Below are 24,439 nucleotides of genomic sequence, written 5' to 3' on the forward strand. Positions count from 1 at the left end.
TTTGCGTAATATGGGCATGAATGTGGACCAGGGTGTGAGTTTTTGCGGTGTGGGTATCAAACGCTATATATTGACTGGGGTATTAAAATAGGATCATTTTTATTTCACATCTTATGGAGGCATTGGCCTAAATGCGGACCAGGGGTGGCTGTGTTTCTGCAATATAAGAATAAAAGGCTTGATAAAGGTCACCAATATATTATGTTTTAAGTATATTCGGTAGGTCTGCGAATAGGTAATTAATTACACTTCGTATTGGTGGATTACTGGAGTCTTGATTTTTAAGATTTTTGTGTACAATATGGGTATTTAATGAAAGCTGTTGATGAGGGTTTAAAAACAGGGTACTTTGGCTTGCGTTTCCGGGATATAGACCAAAACAAGAACCAGAGATACCCTGGGCTGATTTTTTGAGATTTAGAGATAAAACGAATTGGCAATGGTATTATAGTATTTAAATGTGGTGGTTTGTTTAAATACCTTAATTTTGTCAGAAGGTATCCGCCTAAATGTGGAGCCATGGTAGCCCTACAATGTGTTTTTAAATTGTAGGTATCAAACTAAAGATATTGGCGACGGTTTCTATGTAGCATAGTTTTAATTTCAATACCTATCTTTGTTTCGTGGCGGCCACCGTGGTGTGATGGTAGCGTGCTCCGCCTACCACACCGTATGCCCTGGGTTCGCACCCCGGGCAAAGCAACATCAAAAATTAGAAATAAGGTTTTTAAATTAGAAGAAATTTTTTCTAAGCCGGTTCGCCCCTCGGCAGTGTTTGGCAAGCGCTCCGGATATATTTCTGCCATGAAAAGCTCTCAGTGAAAACTCATCTGCTTTGCAGATGCCGTTCGGAATCGGCATAAAACATGTAGGTCCCGTCCGGCCAATTTGTAGCGAAAATCAAGAGGAGCACGACGCAAATTGGAAGAGAAGCTCGGCGTTAGATCTCTTCGGAGGTTATCGCGCCTTACATTTTTATTTTTTTTATTTTTATCTTTGTTTCGTACATACCGACCTATATATCGATCTAAATGTGCACTCTATTCGAAGATATGGATCTGAGCTGGGGGTAGCCTTTTGCCATTTAATTTACTTAATTCACAGTATTTGAACTTATAATAAACTTGAAAAATAACATTAAGGCTGTGTGCGAGTTTTCCTAAATTGCTACCTAAATACACAAAAAAACTAAATCACTGGAAACTGTCACCAAGGCAGTGCAAAAAAAATTTAGAACTTTTTTGAGCATACTTTTCAACCTAAATTGAAATGTCAAACTTGAACAAAAAAATAGAAATTGATTTTTATTTTTATTTATTTTTGTCGATATGCGCTTATGCATGTACCATGGCATGTACCGTATTGTTCAGTGGACGATGGCTGGTGCTTTAGTTGGTGTGTCGACTGGGCTTCCAATATAGTGTGGTGCTGTTTGCGGAGTCTCCAAATGGTTTCTGGTGGATGCTGGATTTAGAAGACTGCAAAAGGAGGATCAAGCGCGCATCACAATCTTCTCACAATGACCAGCCATGTGGGCCTAAAGTGTTAGTGAGATATATGTAGTTCACATGCCGAATGTAAGCAATATCATGATGTATGTTCCTCTCCACCAGCTGATAAAAATGTGGTCAACTTCCCCGGAACCGCTGAACCTTCTTGTTTTCTATCTAGAGGTTATTTACCTATCACGGATCATAGTGCTCCCTACTCTGTGCATGCATAAATATTGCAAACGGAAAAAATGTAAAATTTTCTTATAATTTTCCTACCATAAAAAATAATTTAGGTTGTCAATTTAACTCGCACAGTTCTGACAGCTTTTTACCTAAATTATGGCAGTGCTGCAAAGTTCCAGTGGAATATTAGTTTAGGTACCTAAAATTTAGGCAAGCTCGCATCCAGCCTGAACATTAAAAATAAAAAATATAGCAGTCTTCGGATGTACATATGTAAATAAAAAGTAGAGAAGAAGAATGTACACTCACATTTTGCTTTTCTATTGACGAAAGTAGTTTGGCTTGTCATTCTTGAAGCGAAGCGTATTTTGTATGACTTTGAGCTTTTGTGGTAGAGCTTTATAAAGGCGAATACCATACAAAAAATTGACCTTAAGTAACTAGGCAGTGGTACTTCATAGTAGTAAAGTTTAATGATCGGGGTGATTTGTTAATTTCAGGGCGGTTTATGAGATATTCAGACTCACGAGATATGATGATCTTACGAAGCAGTGTTGGCACTTTAATTTTAGCATTTTATCGAACTCGATGGTAAAAATCTGCTTTGCAAAAATGGATATGTGATGTTGTTGTTGTTGTTGTTTTAACAATGCTTCGCCCCACCTAACAGCCGCGACCGATCACAAATTTTCATCAATCCTCTATCGGGAGTCCAAGGAAACTTGCCGTTTCAACAGGGGTAGACCATAAGGAAAGGGGTGTTAGAAGCGTTGGTTCCACATTACAATTAAAGAGATGGTTGGTGTCATGTGGGACACATTGCAAGCGGGGCATACATTTTGTATGTTGGGGTTGATTCTGGATAGGTAGGAGTTTAACCTGTTACAGTATCCAGAACGAAGTTGAGCAAGAGTGGCACGCGTTTCCCTGGGGAGTATGCGTTCCTCTTCCGCGAGTGTTGGATACTTTTCTTTAAAAACTGGATTCACCGGGCAATTCCCGGCATAAAGGTCCGACGCCTGTTTATGGAGTTCACCAAGGACCTGCTTGTGTTTTTTCACTTCATACGGTTGGGTTCTCAGGTGCCGTATTTCCTCAAAATGCTTACGGAGATGACTCCTTAAGCCCCTAGGCGGTGCTGGTTCATCAATCAGATGGGTGTTGGGATGTTCAGGTTTCTGGGTATTCAACAGGAACTGTTTGGTCAGCATCTCATTTCTCTCCCTGATGGGGAGTATTCTCGCCTCATTATGCAGATGGTGTTCTGGGGACATAAGAAGACAGCCCGTGGCGATTCTGAGAGCAGTATTTTGGCAGGCCTGTAGTTTCTTCCAGTGGGTAATTTTTAGGCTTGGCGACCATATGGGTGACGCGTAGCACGTAATCGGCTGGCTAATTGCTTTGTATGTGGTCATGAGCGTTTCTTTATCTTTTCCCCAGGTACTGCCAGCGAGGGATTTGAGGATTTTGTTACGGCTCTGAATTCTCGGAACAATTGCGGCTGCGTGCTCACCAAAATGTAGATCCTGATCAAACGTCACACACAAGATTTTGAGGTGTAGGACAGTCGGTAGCGTAGGGCCATCGACGTGGATGTTCAAAATGGTCGACATTTGGGACGTCCATGTTGTAAATAAGGTCGCGGAAGATTTAGTCGGTGATAATGCCAGGTTTCGCGAGGCGAAAAAACTGGAGAGGTCAGGGAGGTAGCCGTTTATTTTATTGCATAGCGCATCGATATTTGGGCCTGGGCCTGTGGCCATTATTGTGCAGTCATCGGCGTAGGAAACGATTGTGACTCCTTCCGGTGGTGAAGGTAGCTTAGATATGTAGAAATTAAACAAAAGTGGGGATAGGACACCACCCTGTGGCACCCCTTGTTTAATTCTCCTTGGTTTTGATGTTTACTTTCTGAATTGCACCGCTGCCTGCCGACCACCCAGATAATTTGCTGTCCACCTTTTAAGACATGAGGGAAGGGTAGACCCTTCCAGGTCTTGCAGTAACGAACCATGGTTGACCGTATCAAAAGCTTTTGATAGGTCTAGCGCTACGAGTACTGTTCTATGGTGGGGCATTGATTTACACCGCAATTTATCTGGGTGCTAATGGCATTTAGCGCGGTGGTAGTGCTATGGAGTTTTCTGAAGCCATGCTGATGAGAGGCTAGCTGCAAATTTGCTTGGAAATAAGGGAGCAAAATGGTTACAAGTGCCTTTGCTATTGGCGATAGGAGAGATATCGGACGATACGACTCACCTATGTTAGCTGGTTTCCCAGGCTTTAGTAGCGGGACCACCTTGGCCATTTTCCATTTCTCGGGTATGACAAAGGTGGAAAGAGACAGGTTGAAGACATGCGCTAAATATTGGAAACGTTCTTTCCCTAGGCTTTTAAGCATCGGCATGGCTATGCCGTCTGGGCCCACTGCTTTGGATGGTTTAGCGCGACCAATGGCGTCCTCAACCTCTTTAGCGGTGATGGTGATTGGTGACGCGCTGAATTTGTGTTTATGTGCGTGTCTATTGGCTCTCCGTCTATCTTTGTCGACGGTAGGATGCATTATATATTGTCGGAAGAAAGCGCTCGCGCATTTTTTCGCATCCGACAGCACTTTGTCGCCAAAGGCGATGGAAACTTTGTCTTTGTGCTTAGTCGGATTCGATAGGGACTTTACGGTGGACCAAAGTTTACCCACACCGGTAGAGAGGTTACAACCTCTAAGGTGCTACTCCCATTTCGCCCGCTTGTGTTCGTCCACAAGCAATCTGATGCGTTGGTTTATATCCCTTATTTGGGGGTCGCCTGGATTAAGCTGTCTTAAAAGGTCACGTTCTCTCGCTAAATTTGCGGCCTCCGCCGGGAAGTGGGGTCGGATTTCGGGAATTCTCCCGGCGAGAATGAAACGTGCCGAGGCGGATTCAATGACCTTACGGAAGGCACGCTCCCCTTGGCGGGCATTAGTCGGGATAGGGAGGGCAGCAAAGCGGTTGTCTGTAAAAGATTTATATTCTTCCCACTTTCCTATTTTGAAGTTTATGAAAGTGCGTTTTTCGGTGCCGATGAAGTCGGCGGTACGCTCGAGCAAAATAAGTATGGGCAGGTGTTCGGATGCCAATGTTACCATCGGCTGCCAGTTGACGCAGTTTACGAGTTCTGCGCTCACGATTGAGATATCTGGCGAACTGTGACAGCTTCCTACCATACGTGTGGGGGCGTTTTCGTTTATTGTGCAGAACGTCGTTTTTCTATTTGATCCGCCAATGGATATGTGCTCGTAACGATTTGCACTATACATGTGTCTGGCTATATTGTTGTAGAGGCAAAGAGGATAAATATAATAAGCGACGTCACTCGTTACTTTGTAGCCATTTGCTCGATTTTTTTGAGGTAGTCGCTGGTTTTTTTGGGCGAGATGTGCATAAAATATTTTCTATATATATTTCTGGGGTATCTGTGTTTATTTTTCCAACTGTATTTAATTAACTAATTAATTCTCTTTCCAAATATCACATTTGCATTTGGTGCGTTGATGAATGGGAGACAATTCTAAAATGTCCCTCATAGAAAGTATATTCGGCATAAATTTTTTGATCTCCAGCGAGTTACTCGCCACTCGTAGGAGACTGATGGCTCTTGTTATACCCTGCAAAAATTGTTGGATTACGTGTTCCATTTTCTTCATGTTGGAGTACTCTAACAATACTCCTTTGTAATGCGGAGCACCAGCAGCCGATCATTGCTCGTTTTTTAACGACAGTGATCACGACACGATGACGATCGAACAGAGTTGCCAAAAGTAAAATATTGCATGCAAATAACTAATAATAAAATTTCACTTTGGCAACTCTGATAACATGCAACAGCTCACTGGTTTTATGTATGCGTATTATATTAGTTTCTTTATTCACGCAAATGCTAAATAACATAAGAATATTTGTAGTATAAAATATAAAAGTTGTATTGCCCCTCTTCATTTACTTTCATTTTAAATTAAATTCACTTCGATAATTCTTTCCTACACAATTCCTCTTTAGTACTTTGGGTGCTCCATGGAGTACAACAGTCAAAGTACTTTGGAAACTACTCTCACGTATGTACTCTATGGAATACTCACAAACAAAGCGAGAGTGGGATCACCTACTCCTCTCCTAGGACATCGCAATGTTAATTGGAGCACATTTTTTGTATGAATACAGATTAGATTTGGTGCAGTCCTATACTCCCAAAGGAGTATTCCTTACATTATTTATAGAGTACGCGCGTTTTTTGAAGGGTATTTATCCTCTTTGGTAGAGGACATTAAGTTGACTATTGCACAGGTCAACAAAAAAAAATTTTTTTTTTGTGTACATGGGTTTTGCCCCATATATTCAAATTGTATGTTCAATTCTATAAAAACAATGCAACTACGAATCAAAAATATTTGGTTTTGTAGAAGTTATAGCGATTTGAAAATTTTGCATTTTTGAACCGGGCTAATGTAGGTCCTTTCGCGCTCTTTCGGTCGATAGAGGGCGGCGGGTAGCTACCTGATGCAGCGATGCATCGAAAAAAGATCTACTTAAGGCATAACATACTCATCTTTAAAAAAAACCAAAAAAATGTGGCTGAGAAACAGTAAAAACGAGATAAAAGGTCCCAGATACACATGATTTTAAGTAGATTTGGCAATTCGTTAAGTACATATTAAGAAACTCATCGAAACTTTTACTGACGGATTGACAGTCCTAGCAATAGGGCATGTCAGCTACCTGATAGCGTTTTTGTAAGTAAAATTTTTTTAAGAAGCTGTAGTTTCTTGGGTCACTCGTTGTGGGCGACACTATGTTTTTGCATATCACAGAGAAATGATGTCTTCGAGAAGTTGTAAACGAGCGGCTAATTCGTTTTGCTATATATGTGGCGAATGTATTAAAAGAAGACAAAAAAGTTTGATTTAACTAAAGGATTTGCGAGACCTACCTAGCCTTCTTCGGTCTACCTGTTAAAAACCAGGGCAAAATATGAGCATGTTTCATGTAACTCTTGCAGAAGCATTCTGGAGCGTAAGTTTATTTTCTCTTTTTTATTGTACTAACTGTTTCATATATATATACATATATCTACATATATATAATTGCATAATAACTGAAATTGTTATGAAATGCATTACGTTTTATTATAGTTTGGTACCAGGGTGAGAAAAGAGCCATGAAGTATGCAGTGCCGAGGATTTGGAGGGAACCGAGTAATCATGACACTGATTGCTATTTTTGAATAGTGAAACCACTGAAAGGGAAACGTTTAAGGCAAACAATATATCCGGAACTACCATCGACATCCGCTCCAGTACCACATTCGGAACAAAATCCTGTACCTGATCCACCTGTGTTGGAAAAGCAACTATTCCCTCAAGGCAGCTTTCAAACACCGAGTTCATCTGCATCCGTACATTCCGAATTTGTTCCTCAATTTGAACCAGAAATACCCCATCTCATCAACTCTGAAGATCTCAATGACTAAATAAGAGTCTTAAATCTATCAAAAGACAAAGCAGAGTTATTAGCATCGCGGCTTAAACAATGAAATTTACTTACTTCTGATGTTCGAATATCTCGGCAAAGAAAGCGTCATTAAGAATTTTCTTGTTTCTACAGTAAGGAAGATGGACTCTGTTTTTGCTATGATGTGAAAGGTTTATTTGAAGCAATTGGTATTCCTTGTAATACAAATGAATGGCGCCTCTTTATCGACAGCTCAACAAAAAGTCTAAAAGCAGTTCTACTACACAATGGCAACAAATTTCCATTTATTCCACTGACACATTCTATACATCTCAAAGAAAATTATGACAGTATTAAAATGCTATTAACTGCAATCAAATACACGGAATACAAGTGGGAAGTTATTGGAGACTTCAAGATGGTTTGTTTTTTACTGGAATGCAAGGTGGATATACCAAACACTCCTGTTATCTTTGCTTATGGGATAGCAGAAATGATGCCGCCCACTATCGCCAAAAACATTGGCCTGAACGTACTGAGTATGGAGTGGGAAGATTTAATATTAACCATGAAGCAATTGTCGATCCTAAAAATATATTGATGCCGCCATTGCATATTAAATTCGGCCTTATTAAACAATTTGTGAAGGCTCTTAATATCGAGCCTAAAGCTTTCAAATATTTGCAGACTTTTTTTCCAAAGCTGTCAGAGGCGAAAATTAAAGCTGGAGTCTTTGTTGGTCCTCAAATAAAAAAATTATGAACTCTGATATTTTCCCGGACCTACTTAGCAATGAGGAGAAACTAGCGTGGAACAGTTTTAAGGCAGTAGTTAATGGCTTTCTTGGAAATCATAGGGATGAAAATTATGATGAGCTGATAACTGGCATGATTACGAATTTTTCCATCATCGGATGTAGAATGTCGCTAAAGATGCACATGTTACATTCACATCTGGATAAATTCAAAGATAATATGGGAGCTTATTCAGAAGAACACGGGGAGCGATTCCATCAAGATATAATGGAGTTTGAGAAACGCTACCAAGGCCAGTATACGGAAGGCATGATGGGGGACTATATTTGGACGTTAATAAGAGAAAATGTTACCGAATATGGCAGAAAAAGCAGGAGAAAGCATTTTTAAACATTTAAACTGTATTCTAAAAATAAATTTATAAGAATAAATCCTAAATTGATTTTTACTATACTAGAATAAATCAAATCTATGTCAAATTTTGATGAATTTTCATGTTTTTCGTTTTTCTCATTTTTTTTAGAACAAAACCAAATCAAAAACTTTTTTATGTTCATACTCTTATTTCTGGGTGCAAAAGCAATAAAAACAAGTGAGGACGGGACTGCCTTCGGCTATGCCGAAGACTTCATACCTTTCATGAATGGGGCTGAACAATAATCTTATCCCTTTCGTAATCTCCGAATAATCGGATATATAAGATAAGAAATATCTAGTGAACAGATCTACATACCTAAACGATTTTTAAGATAAATATAAAATATAAAATAAGTAGGTACTTTTTGTGAGGATGCAAAGTTTCAGGTTTTTTGTGGTCTGCGTGTAAAAACTATGACTACGAATCACGTATTTCAACAATATATGACGTAAACGTAACTATTTGATGAAAGGGGCAAAAAAAATACAGTTTATATGGGGTATATAATATATGTACCACCGATCTCTATGATTTTTTTAGACAACAATATATGCTATATACGTAAGCATTTGGTGAAATTTGAATCTTCTAGCTTTTAAAACGGGGCAGAAATTGCGCAAAGTTTCTTATCTGAACAATCGGTTGTATGAGATATATACTATATATACCACCGATCTCAATGATTTTTTCAGACAACAATATATACTATACACGTAAGCATTTGGTGAAATTTGAAGCTTCTAGCTGTTAAAATGGGGAAGAAATTGCGCAAAGTTTCTTATCTGAACAATCGGTTGTATGAGATATATACTATATATAACACCGATCTCAATGATTTTTTCAGACAACAATATATAATATAGACGTAAGCATTTGGTGAAACTTGACTTCTAGCTGTTAAAATGGGAAGAAATTGCACAAAGTTTCTTATCTGAACAATCGGTTGTATGAGAATATATATACCACCGGTCTCTATGATTTTTTCAGACAACAATATATGCTATACACGTAAACATTTGGTGAAATTTGAACATATTTAAACGATTTTTAAGATAAATATAAAGAAAAAAATAGGTAGGTACTTTGTGTGTGGATGCAAAGCTTCACGTTTTTTGTGGTCTGCATGTAAAAACTATGACTACGAATCACGTATTTCAAAAATATATGAAGTAAACGTAACTATTTGATGAAACTTGATGAATTTTGAAGCTTCTATCCGTAAAATAGGGAAAAATTACAGTTTGTATGAAGTATATAATATATATATCACCGATCTCTATGATTTTTTCAGACAACAATATATGCTATATACGTAAGCATTTGGTGAAATTTGAAGCTTCTAGCTGTTAAAACAGCAATCGGTTGTATGAGATATATACTATGTATACACCCAATCTCAATCATTTTTTCAGACATCAATATATGCTATACACGTAATCATTTGGTGAAATTTGAAGCTTCCAGCTGTTAAAATGGGGCCGAAATCGCAAAAAAAAAATATATATACTATATATACCATCATATATATATTATATATATCACCAATCTCTATGATTTTTTGACACAAAAATATATACTATATACGTAAGCAATCGGTGAAATTTGAAGCTTATATCTGTTAAAATGGGGTAGAAATTGCGAAAAGTTTCTTATCTGAACAATCGGTTGTATGAGATATATACTATATATACAACCGATCTCTATGATTTTTTCAGACAACAATATATGCCATATACGTAAGCGTTCGGTGAAATTTGAAGCTTCTAGCTGTTAAAATGGGGCTAAAATTGCGAAAATATATATATATGCTATATATATATATACTATATATACCACCGATCTGTATGATTTTTTCAGACAACAATATATGCTATATTTAATTTAATTTAATTTAATTTAATTTATTTATTATTACGGCTGTTTAGGCCTAAAACTTAAACTACTAAGTACAATTCATTATTATATCATTTATTTCTATTGAATATGCTGTTGGAATGCCATGTGATTCCGATCAGCATATTTACAGGCGTAACAAACGGACGAGTCTGGGAGCCAGTCATTTAAGGAAGGTTGGAAAGGACGCGTTTCCAATCCTCCAGGGCTCCCAGCTTAAGGCAACAAAATTTGGAACTTATATTTTTTAATTATATTTGTATTTTAAGCTGTCGGAATGTATTGGTCTCCGATCAACACAGCTAAACATGTCTTTGGATGTAGGAAATTGAAGTGTACCCAATCACCCCTCAACTTTGTTTAGTAAAGACGCTGTCGGAACGCATGATATACGTAAGCATTCGTTGAAATTTGAAGCCTCTAGCTCTTAAAATTGGCCAGTAATTACGAAAAGTTTCTTATCTGAACAATCGGTTGTGGGGGATATATACTATATATACGACCGATCTCATAAATTTTTTCAGGCAACAATATGTGCAATATACGAAAGTATATGGTGAAGTTTGAAGCTTCAATCTGTTAAATTGAGTAAGATATTACAAAAATCCTCTTTTTCTGAAAAATCGGTTGTATGGAGGATATATGCTATAGTGGTCCGATCCGGCCGGTTCCGACAAATGTCTAATCGGACATCCAAATACACATGCTCACCAAATTTTATCAAGATATCTCAAAAATTGAGGGACTAGTTTGCATACAAACAGACAGACGGACAGACGGACAGACAGACAGACGGACATGGCTAAATCAACTCAGCTCTTCATTCTGATTATTTCGGTATACTTAATGGTGGGTCTATCTATTTTCCTTTAAGGACTTACAATTTTGGGTTTCGTGACGAAATTAATATACCATTTCATTTTCATGAAAGGTATAAAAATATACGCACGACCCATGTACAAAAATGTTGTTGACCAGTGTTATGATAGAGACTATCATAATTGGCACACAGTCTACATCCATTCAAGAGAGTGTGTAATAGATACGGTTTAGCTAAAAGCAGTCGGATTTTCACTGGTGTAATATATTCAGTAGTCCAAAGTGAGCGAAGCTTGCCATAGACCTTGCTTATTGCACTGTTAATATAGTTATGTCAAAGTTCTGTTAAAAATCATTCCAAGATTCTTTGCAGTGTCTATGAGTTTAACGACCGAGTTATTTAATTTTACTTCATTGAAGCTTAGCGGAATGGTATTCTTATGGATTTAAAAGTCAGCCAATATTACTACCCCGCCTGTTTACATGCTCTAAGTCAATGTTGAGATCATTAATACAACTATTAACAGATAACAAAGGACAATTAACATATAATTGCACATCGTATTCATAAACATGAATATCACAGTACCTTAACACACTTTGAAGGTCATTAATATAAACACAAACAATAATGGACTGATAATCGAGCCTCGAGGAACCTTGGAAATCAGTAGGTGATTTGAGTAAGAAATAAAAAATTTAACAAGTTAATTACGATTCACTAGTGTTTTTTCGTGTCAGAAATGAGTTTATCTGGGTATGCATTATAGTTCAAGGACTTTGAACAGGAAAGGCAGTATTGTGATGGGTCTGTACTCACCGCTGGGTTTCTTCATTGTACTAACCTTCGCAACTTTCCAACAATCAGAGAACATAGACGTGGTCAAAATAGTGTTGGGGACATAAGTAATAAATGGTAAGGGAGTAGAAATTGGGGTGAATTCCGTCTAGATCAGTACCATTGGACTTTACACCAAAGACAGACTTTACGACTGCGCAATCATCAATGTTAGAAACTAAAGGGCGGGTATCGCACCACATAAATAATTGCCATATATTTCATGACATATGTAAATTAATAATGCAACTGGCCGCCTGAATGAATTGCTCATTTAGTTTATTTACGTCTACGTTATCAAAAACATCATTACATTTCCTACCTATAACAATGTGACGAATGTGTTTCCATGTCTTCGCCGACCCTATTGAGTACCACTCATAGTACTTTAGCTTTTGCAGCTTGATGAGCTTGGTAACCTCTTTTCCGCGAGCCTTGAAAACATGTTGTTGTTGTTGTTGTAGCGATAAGGTTACTCCCCGAAGATTTTGGGGAGTGTTATCGATGTGATGGTCCTTTGCCGGATACAGATCCGGTACGCTCCGGTGATTGAGCACCATTAAGGTACTAGCCCGACCATCTCGGGAACGATTTATATGGCCACATTAAACCTCAAGGCCATCTCTCCCTCCCCACCCCAAGTTCCACGAGGAGCTTGGGGTCGCCAGAGCCTTGTCCGTTAGTGAAATGGGATTCGCCGCTCGAAGGTGAGGTTGATAATTGGGTTATTGGCTATATATTGCGCTACACAACCCCTTGAAAACATCATTTGTTACAGTACACTTGAATCATTTCCATTCCCTATAATTCCCATGTTCCGCTTTTGGATAAGACTCTTTATGTACCTAGTTGTTGAACCAAGGCTGCTTATGATTCTTTGTGTATTTCACTACAATATGTTGGTCAAAAAATCTACTCATTAGTAGAGTCTAAGACAAAAAGCGGTCCCAATTATTACTGTCAACAGCTTATTCGAGCTGCATATATTTAATCAGACCTGTTAAATTTGAATTAGCATTAGTAATCAATTAATTAGATTCCTATTTTAATTGCCAATGATTATTTCATTTGTTTTCCGTAAAAAGCAAGTACTAATTGATTACCATTAGAAAAAAATTAAAAAAAAAATCATGATTTTTTCCTATTATTGAAAAAAATCAAAAAAAAAAATCAAAAATAATCAAAAGTACTTAAAAAAGGCATTTTTGATTACTTTTGATTAATATCGATTATTTTAAATTTTTTTTTTATTATTTTTAATTTTTTTTCTGCTTTGTTGAAAGAAAAATTCTCGTTTGTTGCATGCACGGAATAATTTCTACATACAAGTACATTTTAGGATGCAATATTAAATCGTAACCGCTTATCGAGGCAAATATATACGTGCAACATATAGAGCGAATGGTATATGAGCGTTGATCTAAACATATTCTCCGGTAAGTATATATACATGTGCATTATTACACTCATTATATAAAATAATAATGGTTTCATCCCTAAGTCAAGCCAATTTTGTTTTGTATACAAAAATAATATATCCACTATTTTGGATTACGTTATGGCTATGCACTTGTTTTGTACATACAAGTACATTAGAGGTTGTACCGGTATATCGTGAGCGCTATCTAGGCATATGGGTACATATGTATGTACATACCCACCTACAAATTATCGTGTCTATAAGTGTTTCCGCTGAATACCTGGGGAGTGCGTATTGTTTTATGACAAAACAATATGCGCAAACAATATGTTTGAGTAATACTACTTAGGTTGATGGTTAATAGCTTCACTTCCAACTGGAGCGATCCTCTAAGTTGTCATTCATCGTCATGATTAGTAGTCTAACCAAAGTTTGTTATATTCCAGATAAATTTATTAACATATGTCCATGTACATTAGATTAAAACTTCTTTCTATTTCCTTATGATTACGTCTAGGATATTTTCTAAAAAATCTTAAATTTTGCATAGTGAGCCATATTTTAGTATTAACAACGGAAATTACAGAAAAGTGAGGTTTCGTCCCAATCTAATGTACATGCTCAATGGTACAGTTAGAAAATGTAAGCCTTAGTAATTTCATGTTATTTTTTATTAGTTTTATATATATGTGTTTTTGTAAACATAAAAATTGCACAAGTTGATGTTCTACAAGGAAGTACTGATGTTATGAAATGTGTGTCTAATTAATAATCATTTGCATCAATTAAAAATTTTTTCATTAAATTAACCTTGCCAAAAATAACGATATTTTGATGGAAATCAAAACTTAAAAGAAAGTAAAACAAGAGGTATCTATGAATATTCATTATCTAAAAGTTTTTTAGTCATTATAACAAATTTGCATTTGCTTTCAATAAAGTTAAGGTTTCGAATGAAACGTCCGACAAAGACTGACGCCTTGGATGATTTATAATTCCTGCAAAGGAAAATAGTCGCTCAACAGGAGCAGAAGAAGTTAAAGGCGTGTTGAAGAGTTTTTCAGCCCACCTTTTGTTGGAGAACATTGCCCCACACTGGCGATGATATGAAACCAATATTACTAAAATAAAGCGAACAATATGATGAACTTTGATTACAAAACAATCAGTGCATAGTCATAACTTAAAAAATAGCGGATATATTAATTTTGGATACGAAACAAAATTGGCTTGACTTAAGTATGAAACCATTATTATTTTATATAATGAGTGTAATAAAGCACATGTATAAATACCTACCGGAGAATATGTTTAGATCAACGCTGATATACCATTCGCCCTATAAGTTGCACGTATATATTTGCCTCGATAAGTGGTTACGTTTTAATATTGCATCCTAAAATGTACTTGTATGTAGAAATTATTCCGTGCATGCAACAAACGAGAATTTTTCTTTCAACAAAGCAGAATAATAATTAAAACAATAAAAAAATAAAATAAAATAAAAAATCAAGAAAAATCAAAAAAAATCAAAAATTATCGAAAAAATCAAAAATAATCAAAAGTAATCAAAAAGACCTTTTTTGATTACTTTTGATTATTTTTGATTTTTTTATTATTTTTTTAAATTAATTGAAAAGTAATCATTAAAAATAGAAAATAATGGCAAGTAATCATTAAATGGCGTTTAAAGAAAATAATCAATGGAACGGCTAATCATTACCATTAGTAATAATTATTTAACAGGTCTGTATTTAATATACTTGAAGTCCCGATAAGAGAGAAAGTAAGACACGTAAAATTAGCAGTCCAAGGACATAGAGAAAGAGTGGATTAATTGGCGGGAAGGATACTAAGAGACGAAAGCATATACATATTATGTATGTAACACTTTCATATAGCTACTACAGTCTGAATACACTCCCAGACATCAGAGTGCCGATATATTGCTGTTTAAATGTTTTTTTTTTTTCAATAATCGAATAACATATGTACCTAAATTAAAATGTTTTTCTTGTCGCACTTATGCTGCTACCATCATGAAATTAATATTCAGGTGTTCTCATCCCGTTGACGTTTTCCTTTATTCGGACAAGTTCAGCATTCATTTTTACAGGTTTGTCCATGATACATCCATAGCTGCCTTTGAACTGAAACTTTATCGTGTTATTCGACAGGATGTCTTTATTTTATTTGCGATATTTAGTTTGTCTTACAAAATGGCAACTTGTCCTTTTTTGCTGGCACAGGAAGAAGAAGGGAATCAGTGAAGTTAGCTGCGCTTCCCTCTTTTTGATATTTTGACATTTTCTTTTATACTCGACATCCTATGCCAGGGTTGCTATGTACAGGGTTGCTAATATGAATAAAACTTAAAACTAAAGGTGAAATTACCAACTTAAGGTAACATTACAACTCGGCCAATCTGACATAATGATGGACCTCAATCAATTAACATTTCATGTTGAGGTAGTGTGACCGGTTGCCGTTGGTGACTGGACATTATTATTATTTTTTTCTATGGTCCCATTGATTGGCGAACACCATTCGCGAATTTTTAAAGCTTCAACGACTCCATCATATGGTAAATGTGTCAATTGGCAGTTATTTATATCTCTGATGACGTAACTGTCATTTGGCAATGATTTATGGATAACGTATGGTCCTCTATATTTCTGGATAAGTTTTTTGTTGGTTCCGACGGTTGTATCAGTGTCCTTATAACTACGAAGTCTCCAACTGAGTAGGTCTTGGCAGGGACACTGTTTCTCAAGAAGTATCGTAGATTATATTCCTGGGACCGTTCTATGTTTTTAAGCGCGTCTTGTCGGGTTTCACTAAGGTTCCTAACATCTTCATTTGACAATTTTTCCTCCAGACATTCGGTCAGTTCGTCGACGACACAGCCATTTTGATTTATTCCGAAAAGTAAGTCACTTGGAGTGTATTTAGTCGTACTATGAACGGTGTTATTCGTTGCATATTCTATTTGAGACAACTTAATGGCCCAATCAGAGTGTTCCTCAGTCTCAGTCATCTTACTTAACATTGCCTTGAGGACACGATTGACCCTTTCTACCTGCCCGTTCGCTGCAGTGCTACTGCAACTTTAACATGTTCTATATTCCCTTTTAATAAGAAATCGCTGAATTCAAGGGAGGTGAAGCAGTTATGATCCGTCGAGGACGGCTGTAGTAGCCAAAGGACTTTTCTAGTGAGCAGCACACTTCTTTTGTGCTCGTAGAATTCACTGGATACAATTTTACAAACTTCGTGAAAGCATGTATAACCACCAATATATGTTTACGCTTTGACCTAATCGTGGGCAGGGGCCGAAGTGGTCCAAATGGGGGTGTCAAATGGAATTGGTTTCTTTGGAATACTAAAGAGGTTATGCTCCTTAGAACGAGCAGGCGCAGAATATATAATGCATTTGATGCAGTTTTGGATTAGTCTACGAATTTTTTCCTTCATGTCGCTGAACCAATAGGTTTTCCTCCTTATTTGATTATAGCATTTATCTGCCCCTAGATCATCTATTTTCTCATGTGTAAACCGAATTACATTTTCTTGCATTTCTGTAGGGACACACAGCATGACCTTTTGACCAATCCTGCGACCTACTAAGCGATCGACCAGTTCGTATCCTATTATTTCCCCTTTTTCCAATTCGCTCATAAGCTTCTTAAGTTTTTCGTCTCGATTCTGGGCGATTTGGATCTGAACATCCAAATCATCCAGGTCTACTGCAGCAACTAACATACATTTCTTCACCGATGGTCGAGGTTTCACTATGTCTTCGCGTTTGCGTGCTTCGTGTTTTACAATTGAGCCTACGCCCTCCTCCTTTTCTAATAACGGACTTCGACTTAGGGCGTCTACATGCCCAAGGTTTGTTCCGATTCGATGTTTAATAGAGTAGTTAAAATTGTCCAACTCAAGTGCCCATCGGGCTATTCGAGGGTTAATTTGTTTCTTGTTCAAAGTCATTGTCAACGAATTGCAGTCGGTAATGATTTTAAATGGGATGCCTTCTAAGTAGATTCTAAACCTTCGGAGGGCATAAATAATCGACAAGGTTTCTAGCTCAATGCTATGATATCTAGACTCGGCTGGAGTGGTTCTTTTAGAAAAGTATGCAAGTGGGTGAAATTTACCGTCATCCTGTTTTTGCAACAGAACAGATCCAAAATCCTGACTGCTTGCATCACAGTGAAGTTGTGTTTCACGTTTGCGATCATATATAGCCAGAAGTGGGGCACTGACTAACGCATTTCTAAGAGCTTTGAAGGCCTTCAAGCAGTCTTCCGAATATATGAACTCAGCTTCTTTACGTAAGAGGCTCAGAAGTGGATGAGCGGTTTTGGAGAATGAGGGTACAAACTTACGGAAATAGGAGAACAGCCCAATACTAAAACGAAGCTCTTTATGGTTCCTCGGAACTGGGTAATTTGCAATTGCTTTAATGTGGGATGTCGATGGTTGTATCCCTGACGGACTGACGAGATAACCTAAGTACTCTATTTTGTTATAGCCGAACTTGCACTTCTTCAGCTTAAGTTCTAAATTCCTTTCATAGGCCCTGCTGAGCACTTTTCCTAGGGTCTCGAGGTGACATTCAAAGTTGTTTGAAGCTATTAATATGTCGTCAATGTACACAATAATTTCTCTCGCATCTATCATGTCCCGAAAAATGTTATAAACGAATCTCTGGAAATTAGCTGGTGCATTCTTTAACCCGAAAGGCATCCTAAGGTATTCAAATTGACCATGTGGTTTAACAAATTACGTTAAAGGAATAGAATCATCGTGGAACGCTAGCTGATTGAAACCATCTTTCAGGTCGAGTAACGTAAAGTACTTTTCCCTGACATATATTCAATACAATCATCTGTTAGGGGTAATGGGAAATTGTCCCTAACAGTTTTCTAATTGAGGGCTCTGTAGTCTATGCACATACGCGTTTCACCAGTCTTTTTCTTCACTAGCAGAGGCATAAGGGGAGTTGCTAGGCCGAATAATTTGTCGCTTAACTAAGTCATCGGTGATATTTTGAACCTCATCTCTATCCTTAACAGATAATATTGTGGGCAAGCAGTAGAAATGAGTGTAGTGAGTTCGTTGTTCGTATAATCGTAAGGTTTCTTATCGATTTGTGGTGGGGCCAAATAGGCATTATTTAGAACACACATGATGGCTTTCCGTTCACTTTTATTGAGATTGGGGCCTATATCTATTTCTGATTGAACAACACTTTCATCTATCAAGTCAAACGCGCTACCTCCATTATCACAATAATCATTACTGTAGAAAGGTCCCTAACGCAATTAAAACAAAGAAGACTTCACTGCTTGCATTATGAATGTCGAATTGTCTTTATTCAAATAATTCAGCCTATTTATATTAGATTATTCTAAACATATTCTTACATATCAATTTACATTTAAGCTTACATACTTACATACATAACTACCTTAAACATACATACTTACATACCTACATACTACTCGGCACAAAATATGTACCTACATATATGAGCTGCAAATTTATGGGAAATGCTAACCTTGCAAGTTGCAGGAATGCAAATTTCTGGGATTCAAATTCGTTTGGTTGTGTGTTGTACACGTCTGTTTATTAATGGCTGTGTCAGCATTAATTCTCAAATGCATTTTTATGTGTTGATGAACATTTAGACTATTTTTGTAGCAGGTTAGAATATTACTTACTTACTTAATTGGCGCTTAACCGTCTAAACGGTTATGGCCGTCCAACAAGGCGCGCCAGTCGCTCCTTCGCTCCGCCAACCGGCGCCAATTGGTCACACCAAGGGAGTTTAAATCGTTTTCCACCTGGTCCTTCCAACGGAGTGGGGGCCGCCCTCTACCTCTGCTTCCATAGGCGGGTTCCGATAGAAACACTTTCTTGGCCGGAGCATCATCTTTCATTCGCATAACATGGCCTAGCCAGCGCAGCCGCTGCGTTTTAATTCGCTGGACTATGTTGATGTCTGCGTATAGCTCGTACAGCTCATCATTAAATCTTCTTCGGTACTCGCCATCGCCAACGCGTAGAGGTCCATAAATCTTTCGAAGAACTTTTCTCTCGAACACTCCCAAAGCCGCTTCATCTGCTGTTGTCTTGGTCCATGCTTCTGCCCCATATAGCAGGACGGGTACGATAAGTGACTTGTAGAGTATGATTTTCGTTCGCCGAGAGAGGACTTTACTTTTCAATTGCCTACCTAGTCCAAAGTAGCATTTATTGGCAAGATTGATTCTTCGCTGGATTTCAGTGCTGATGTTGTTGCTAGTGTTGATGCTGGTTCCCAAATAAACGAAGTCTTTTACTATTTCGAAATTATGGCTGCCAACAGTAGCGTGGTTGCCAAGGCGCATATGCGCTGACTCTTTGCTCGATGACAGCAGGTACTTCGTTTTGTCCTCATTCACCATCAAACCCATCTTTACTGCTTCTTTTTCCAGCTTGAAGTAAGCAGAACTAACAGCGCGGGTGTTATAGATAGGGTTAGAATATTAGACTGATTTAAATATTTTGGATTAAATTGAATTGTTGGCTGCTTACACTACATCTCCCTTTTTTTTAGAATGCTTATGCATTTGGGGAATGCATGAGTATTCTATTTTTGTAAATTAATTCTACCTTTGTAGTTTAATGTTTGTAGGTTGAACATCTTCTTATTCTACTAATTTAAGTCTATTTTTGTGTATTTTTATTTGCCTATTCTCTATGTTACTACTAAATTTTTGCTTATCCTCATTTCCTATTCTAGATGGGATTAAGGTGTCATAATTTTTATGATTAGTGTTTTCTTCTTCATCGATTTCTTCTACCTTATAGGGGATTAATGTAAAATTATTGTTTTCATCGATGTTTACTACTCTAAAGGGCCCTTTATATCTATTATCTAACTTATGTCCTAACTCATTTTTTACTAACACTACATCTCCTATTTTTATTTCCTTATAGTGAATATTCTTATCATAACTAATCTTTTGTTTTTCTTTAGTCTCTTTTACTAATTTAAAGGCCTGTGCTATTTGTAACCTATATTTAATTACTTTATCGTAAGCCTCATAATAGTACAATGAACTTACCGTATTTTCTTGTAGAAATTCGTAAGTCTGGGGTTTTTTGCCAAAGATCAATTCGAATGGACAATAATTATGGACTGTAGATGGGGTAGTATTGTAACAGTATGCAAAATATTTGAGATATTCATCCCAGTCATCTTTGTTAATGGATATGTATGAGCGCACATATTCATTGAAAGTTCTATGACTACGTTCACCCGTGCCTTAAGTTTGGTGGTGATACGGCGTAGATGTTTTGTGCTCAATATTGAGAAGTTTACATAGTTCTTCAAACAGGCTATTTTTGTATTCAGATCCCATATCCGTTATTATTGTTTTCATACTTCCATAAATTAATATGAAATTCTCGAATATGGCTCTGGCTACTGTTTTTGCATGTTTGCTTTGTATAGGAATTGCTACTAAGTATTTAGTTAAATCACATATTAGAGTGACAGCGTATTCGTTTCTATTTAATGATCTTGGTAAAGGTCCAATTGTATCTATTTGTACTGTTTCGAACGCCTTTGGTGGTGTTTCAGTTAAAATCATTGGTTCTTTTAAATTTTTATAAATTTTATTTTTATTGCAATTAACGCATTTCTTTATGTATCTTCTGATATCATTCTTCATATTTTTCCAGTAATATTTTTGTCTTATTTTATTAGTTGTACGATTGATTCCTGGGTGGCCACCATTAACAGGATCATCGTGATATTTTTGAAGAATCTTTTTAATTTTATCGTTTTCCGTCACATGCACAACCTCCGGAGTTAATGCAATAGTTAAATTTTTGAGAACTTTGGTACCTATTTCTTTAAATGTGTCTACCCGGGCATAATTATCTTTAAACAATTTGTCTCCTAAGGACAACTGTATTTTCTTCATTCCCAAATTGCCGGCTTGCCTGGTAAAGAATTGGCCTAAGTCAACCTTCGCCTCAACAATTTGATTTATTCACTACAAATTTTCTTTCCTTTTTTGAAATATAATTTCGAAGGATCGAAAACGAGCTGGACCAGTCTTTTTACTTCACATTTATTAAGCGCTTCGTATATTATAGGGTTCTCTTTGTGACTTTTCTTCTCTTTTTTTTTATGACTGTTATTACTGGAATTCTTTTTAGTTTGCGATCTTGTCGTTACTTACATTATTTTACATGCCTGTACTGACATTTCTTTCAACTCATTGATATCTATTCGTGACAGAGCGTCTGCCACGTAATTTTCTTTTCCTGCTATGTACTCCACCCCAAAGTCATACTCTTCCAAATCTAGCCTGATTCTAGTTAATTTAGATGAAGGGTTCTTTGAGAATAAATACGTTAAAGGTCGATGATCCGTTTTCACTGTGAATTTTCTGCCATAGACATATGGTCTGAAATATACAATTGCCCAATGTATGGCCGCTAATTCTTTTTCGATCGTGGCTTTTTTTATTTCGCCTTTTGTAAATGATCTTGAGGCATAGGCAATGGGCAATTGTTTTCCCTCATATTCTTGGCTTAGCACAGCACCGCAAGCATAACCACTTGCGTCGGTTGTAATCAAGAACTCTTCATCAAAATTGGGGTATTGTAGGATATTTGGACTAACTAGTGCATTTTTTAGGTAATTAAAAGATTTCTCGCAGTCGTCTGTCCAATTGAAAATTACATTTTTCTTACTAAGTCTTGTTAGTATCCTGGCGTATTCCGCGAAATTTGGTATGAATCTTCTATAATAATTACAAAATGCGACAAATCTTTTTGCTTCATCGGCATTTTTGGGAGTTGGGTAGTTTTGAACAATTTTAAATTTGCTTGGGTTTGGTAAAATTCCAGTACTTGTGCATTTATGTCCAAGATAAGTGACTTCTTGGCTGAAAAATAGGCATTTGTCCGGATGTAATTTTAAATTATATTTCCTACATGTGGAGAATACATCCCGTAAATTTTTAATCATATGTTTTTCAGAGCATCCCAACACCACTAAATCGTCCATGTACAAAATGCTTGTGATAGTTTTAGACCTGCGAATGCCAATGTCATCATCCTCTGGAATGAGTTTGGCGCTACTTTGAGGCCATAAGGTAATCTCTTGAACCGATAAGTACCGTTGTCTGCTGTAAAGGATGTTATATCTCTTGATTCTGGGTTGAGTTCTATTTGGTGAAATCCTGACATTAAATCTAGGCATGAGAAATATTGATCCAGAATATCATCTATTCTAGGCAAAGGGAATTTATCGGCCGTTAATTTTTTATTTATTTGTCTGAAATCGACCACTAATCTCCACCTTTTTTCTCCTTTGCCCGGAAGAGATTTTTTAGGTACTAATAGAATATGGCTGTTGTACTCTGAGGTTGATGGTTCAATAATATCATCTTGAATTAGTTTATTTACTTGTTTATTTATTTCATTCTTATGTGCTTGGGGTAGTCTATAATTTTTAATGTACACATGAGTGTTATCCTTCAGATGCAACTTTTGTTTGTAGAAGTTGCTGGTCGTAATTGGTTCTGTTTCTAATGAGAATATATCAATGAATTCTGAGCATAATGTGTTGAGTGATTCACTAGCGAATGGTGGGAAATTTTTATTTAATCTTTCTAACTTTTCTTTACTATTATCTTTACATTGAGGTGTATTTTCAATTATTACATAATCCTCTAAACTTTCTGTTTTGATGTCGTAATCTTGAATGATTGCATGTTTATCTGTTGTATTTATGATTCTGATTAAAGCTTGATTTGAATTTACTATAGTGTTGGCTACAAAAATGCCCTTAGTCAATTCTTGATGAGGCACTAATAGTTCTTTATTGTGACTATTGATATGAACCTGTCTAACTACTTCAGCTCTAGCGGGTATTGTAATGCTATTAATTGTTGGTTTATGTGTCATTTGTATAACTATATCTTCTGGGTAGTCATATGGTCTTAATATTAGGCTGTAATGAACCAATCACATCATGCCTCTGTTGGCTCCCTTATAGTGCACCATCTATGCAAAGAAGCTGGCCTCATTAATGTTTGTCATCCCAGCCACAAACTTGGCACTGAATTAAGAACATCAGGTCTGCTATGCAATAGCTCTCCGAGTGGGTATAGGGTTTAAGGAGCGGGTACTCTGTTTGCTACAGCCGGCTAGTCTACGGCGTATATGGGGGGATCTTGCTCCTACACTGACTTTTACCTCGGTTTCTCATTAAAAAAAAATCAAACAGAGATTTACTAAAAAAAAGTTACATTTTGAGGCCGTCGAAGGGTTAGGCTCATCCAAATAAAACAATACCCAAAAGAACGTTTCAAATTTACTATGGAAATGAATAAGTAAAGCGTGAACTAATACACACAACTACCTGCCACGCGTTGCATCGTTTGGGGTTCATCCGGCAGAGGTGGAAGGCTAAACTGTTGTTGCCCTCCCGTCTTCACCCACCCAACCTGCTAAAAGAATGGCAAAAGTTGTTCTTTTAGCCCACACATACTCACCATTGCCCCTACCACAAATATCCAATAAAAGTTAAACCTTCATTTTTCTCCTTTTACAAATCCTTAAATTTTAATCAAAGTTTCTTCAATCATACATTTCGTTGTTTCTATATCTACTACTACGATAGACTTGTATTTTTATTTTCGCATTTATTACTTTGTGCTATATGTATTTATGTACATATATGTTAACCTACCTAAACTGTTCCTTACACCATTTATGTTAGCTTGCATTTCAACAGGTCGATCGAAATCGAATTCTCTATCTTGCATTGTTATTTCGAAGTCTCTTAATTCCACAAAAAAGTAAGTTCACAAATTTACAAAATCATATATATAAATTAATTCTCTTGAGCAGAAGAAAACGTTTCTCTGGTTTCCATGACTTCTTTACATTTTCCAAAAATTCTTCTCATCTCTTATCACTAGTCAAACATGTTAAGTTGAGATTTCCTCACTACATACAATTTAAACAAAAGTCGCTCAGTATATAAATTCACTTATTACTCTACTACTAATTCAAAAAAAAAAAAACAATGTTATTTCTCAAAACTATTTTTCTCGCACTC

At 36.8% G+C, this 24,439-nt stretch overlaps 1 pseudogene; it reads left to right on the forward strand.

The window, feature by feature from the left end:
* LOC137250185 (putative transporter SVOPL) overlaps positions 1-24,439 on the forward strand; it is a 181,182-nt pseudogene that overhangs the window by 92,944 nt on the left and 63,799 nt on the right.

Source organism: Eurosta solidaginis, chromosome 4 (genome assembly GCF_040869045.1).
Source record: "Eurosta solidaginis isolate ZX-2024a chromosome 4, ASM4086904v1, whole genome shotgun sequence".
In the NCBI taxonomy this organism is placed as follows: domain Eukaryota; kingdom Metazoa; phylum Arthropoda; class Insecta; order Diptera; family Tephritidae; genus Eurosta; species Eurosta solidaginis.